The sequence below is a fragment of the Mus caroli genome, chromosome 8 (assembly GCF_900094665.2).
Source record: "Mus caroli chromosome 8, CAROLI_EIJ_v1.1, whole genome shotgun sequence".
In the NCBI taxonomy this organism is placed as follows: Eukaryota; Metazoa; Chordata; class Mammalia; order Rodentia; family Muridae; genus Mus; species Mus caroli.
The window spans coordinates 67119839-67124400 of NC_034577.1; the positions used below are offsets into that span (position 1 = coordinate 67119839).

General features: G+C 38.8%; 1 pseudogene; it reads left to right on the forward strand.

The window, feature by feature from the left end:
• The first annotated feature begins 978 nt into the window (after positions 1-978).
• Positions 979-1303, forward strand: LOC110299563 (annotated as a pseudogene).
• The last annotated feature ends 3259 nt before the right edge of the window (positions 1304-4562 follow it).

Below are 4562 nucleotides of genomic sequence, written 5' to 3' on the forward strand. Positions count from 1 at the left end.
TTTCTTTCTTTCTTTCTTTCTTTCTTTCTTTCTTTCCTTCCTTCCTTCCTTCCTTCCTTCCTTCCTTCCTTCCTTCCTTCCTTCCTTCCTTCTCTCTCTCTCTCTCTCTCCCTCTCTCCCTTTCTTTCCTTGCTGTGTAAACATTGCTTCCCAATTTAACTGGTTAATAAAAGTCTAGAGCCTGTGATTAGGCAGTGGATGGAGAAGGGTTCGACTTAAGGATTGAGTGAAGTGGTTGCAGGTAGAGGGAGAGGAAGAAGAAAGGAGATGGAGATGGAGATGGAGGAGGCTGCCATGAGAGGAGAAGGATCATGAGCACCAGTCTAGGAGAAACAGCAAGTAATCAGGGACTTTACAGCTGGGAAATAGGTTAGAATAGCTCCAAATCTGCCCAATGTAGACTTATGGCTTGTAAATAGAATAACCAGATTTGTGTCTTTTATACAGGCTAGCTAAAATTATAAATTCATTTTACACCCAGTCCTACATAAGACCCACAGAACTGTTCAATATGAAACACCTATCACGTTGAATGTTACTACTAGAAAAATAAGTGGTTCTTTTGAAATGAAGAGAAAGTACCTAACCCAATTTATAGGGTATCTTATACTTCTGTAACCTAGCTTCTCCTCCCATTTAACACTCTCATTTTTCCATGTCCTTTATCAACAGACATCTTTAACAAACTGCCATTCTGTTGAAAAGAACATTCCCCACTTCCCTAGCTTCCAGATTGCTTATACTTCTACCATGCCTGATGAGATTAAAAATTGCCTACTGTATCAATGGTACCTTTTTACCTCTTTGCCACAGTTGCAGTTTTACATTGATTTATGTAATTGTTTTATCAACATCTATCTCCTTCTCTAGAACATAATTAGAAGGCCATGTACACTATCATTCATTGGAATACCAGCACAAAGCATATTTCTTGGTGCATGATAAGCTCTTAAAAAAGATTCTGTGGCCAAAGTTACCATGGAGAAGTAATACCAGCCCTGTGATGAGGTTGGCTTCAATGCTGATGAAATACATGATAAAGTTAAAAAGTATGTTGATGAAGTCTTAGGTGAGGGCTATAGTCAGAACAATATCAAGCAGTGGACCACAAACAGAGTGGAGCAATCTTTAAAACAAAAGCCTATTGAACATTGTGACCTATGCCTAGCAGAATGCATGTGCATTTCATACAGCCATCTTATGTTTTGGAGATACTACATCTGATGGAATCTGTACTGTAAGATGGGGGAACTATACCATGAATTGCATCAGTAATGTTTTTGACATTACAATTGTCCTGTAACTAACTAAATATGTTGGGCTAAAGCCATTAATTTAAGTTTGTGAGTCTGTTCTTTCTAAAAGGAGAAATGATTACTTATTAATATGCTAGATGACAAATGGGCAATGTGCCTCAAAACTGATAGTAAGAAACGGTGTGATATAACAAAACTCTTAAAGAAGGTCTTGGCAGATTATCTCGTATTCCGTAGAGCTTCATTTAAATATGTAAGCATCAGTCTAAAGATAAATACAGAAATATCCACTGACAAGCCTTTCACTAGCTTTATGGACCCTCAGAGAAATTTATTTAAATTAGAAAACACAAATATGTGAACAAAAAGATGCAAGAATAAACGTGGAGACAACTTTATCAATTCGCCAATCTTTCCAGTTTATTTTAATTTCTTTAGTACATTGAAGAGTATATAATATTTGATGGAAAGTAATTTTGACCATGGTCAATGTTATAATGCTAGCTATGACTAACCTAGTTTTCTTAAGATTTGGTAAATCCAACTTTTAAAAGTTGAGTTTCTTGTATTTATGCTTAAAGTGGAAGTAAATCTGATAACCAATTTCCTTGTTAAATAAAAACAGTTAGGTCTGTGATCAATAGTATATGGCTCAGACAAGGGCCATACAATCCACTCATCCCATGAATTCTACTGAATTCTAGTGAAGGCGTGCTCTGCATACTTTCTGCCAGGCATGGCAACTCTCAACATGGTGGTGAAGTTTTAAGTTTCTTTTGGCAACTGTATGCTTGGGAAACTAGTGTTTACATTTGAAGAACAGAAGAAAGAAAGGAAAAGTGTCTGGACTTTAATGGAGAACTAACTAAAAGGAAAGCACTTATTGGTGAGAGAATTATAGATATAATTTTTAAGAGTTTCTTCTGACAAAGTAAAATACATAAAGACCTTATTAGTAGTCTTAGCTATACAAGAAATAAATTATGTCATTGAGTTAGTTACAACTAGTGAGAATAATTTAAAATACTTAAATGGAGTTAGGACTGAAGTCTCATATACATTAAAAGTGAGCAATTAGAGCTGGGCGTGGTGGCGCACACCTTTAATCCCAGCACTTGGGAGGTAGAGGCAGGGGGATTTGAGTTCAAGGCCAGCCTGGTCTACAAAGTGAGTTCCAGGACAGCCAAGGCTACACAAAGAAACCCTGTCGCAGGGGGTGGGGGTGGGGCTAAGTGAGCAATTAGCAGGCTCTTTAATATCTCGGGGTTAATGAAATATAGTTAAATTTATTTACTTTTATTTATTTTTGGAACATGTAAATATTGGCATTTATTTTTACAATCAATATGGAATAAGAGTAGATATGAACAATATAATTTTTTTTTGCAGTTCTCAAATACGGTTTTATTATTCCATTCATTTTAAAAATTTATTTATTCACTTTACATCCTGTTCACTGCTCTCCTCCTGGTCACCCCTTCCCACAATACTTCCTCCCATCTTCACATCCTTTCTCCTCTGAGTCTTCTGGGTATACCCCTACCCTAGCACATCAAGTCTTCACAAGGCTAGGTACATCCTCTCCCACTGAGGCCAGACAAGGCAGTCCAGCTAGAAGAATTCCACATACAGGTAACAGCTTTTTGGATAGCCCTCCTATCCAGTTGTTCAGGACCTACATGAAGACCAAGATGCATATCTGCTACATATGTGTGTGAGGCCTAGGTCCAATCCATGTATGTTCTTTAGGTTATGGTTCAGTCTCTGAGAGCCCTAAAGGTCTAGGTTAGTTGATTTTATCCCTCCAGGACCCACAATCCTTCCTCCTATTTTGCCATAAGAATCCCCAAGCTCCATCTACAGTTTGGCTGTGGATGTCTGCATCTGTCTTAAGAGGTAGATGGAGGAAGGGAAAGGAAAGGGGGAGGCGAATTAGCATGTTTTCTGGATCAGGTGAGGGAGAGACATGAGAAATAGTCAAATGTCTATGAGAATGAATGAACTTGCTAACTGATGTTTCCAGGTAAAAATTATGTCCCTGAATGTGAAACAAAAAATTGTATAATTCTGGGTACATTGCTCAGTCACTTGAAAGTCATATAAACATGTGAGTCTGAGTTCAACTCCCAGAACCCTGTGAAAATGCTGGATATGGTGGTTTACACTTGTAACCTAGTGCTCCTCATGTGACATCCTGTCTCAAATAAAGGATGAGCAGCTATAAAGAATGACACCTGAGGTTACACTCTGGGCACACACACACACACACACACACACACACACACACACACACTGAATACCAAAATCAGTCCTCTATTAGTAAGGGAATATTTTTTAGCACAATTCTACCCTCTTGGAGAAAGAATGAGATCCATGGATACTGAGGTGGTTTTTTTTTTTTTGTTTTTTGTTTTTTGTTTTTTGTTTTTTGTTTTTTTTTTTTTAGATTTGAGGGGCAAAGTTTATGGACTAGTCAAGAGTTTCTTGATGATTTTAAGATGAATAACCAGAACAAGAGTGAGACCAGTGATTGATAAATGGGTATTTGAGGAGATCTAGTTGAAATCAGAGATGGCGATTTGTTTTAGATTGTTAAGTCAGAGGTTATGTTAACTTCTCATTTACCAAGCTGTTATTTGTTAGGTCCCAAAGAAACTGGGACAAGTCTCATTCAGGGTACTTGTGGCTCCTCCTAGCACTTCTTGCCCAGCCTCCTACCCCAAACCTCTTCAGGCTAGGGCCTGGGCTTCACTTCTCCTTCCCCTAAGAGATCAATAACTAAGTCTTTGCAGCCATGTCATTTCTTGGGTCCTGGCTGGCTCTCTCTTGGCTTCTTGGTTCAGGACCTCTCTCTTGGTTTGCTTGCCCTCTCTCTTTTCTTGTCCTCTCTCTTACCCTGACTCTCCTTCCTCCTCTCATGGGCTGGTTCATTTTGGACTCTTTCAGGCACTTCTGGCTGTTCTTTCCCTCATAAATAGAAAAAAACCCATCTCCTCAAACATACCTAGAAGCCATCAACTCCTCATTTTCTTTTTTTTTCCATTTTTTTATTAGGTATTTAGCTCATTTACATTTCCAATGCTATACCAAAAGTCCCCCATACCAATCCCCCCCACTCCCCTACCCACCCACTTCCCCTTTTTGGCCATGGAGTTCCCCTGTACTGGGGCATATAAAGTTTGCAAGTCCAATGGGCCTCTCTTTCAAGTGATGGCCTATTAGGCCATCTTTTGATACATATGCAGCTAGAGACAAGAGCTCCGGGGTACTGGTTAGTTCATATTGTTGTTCCACCTATAGGGTTGA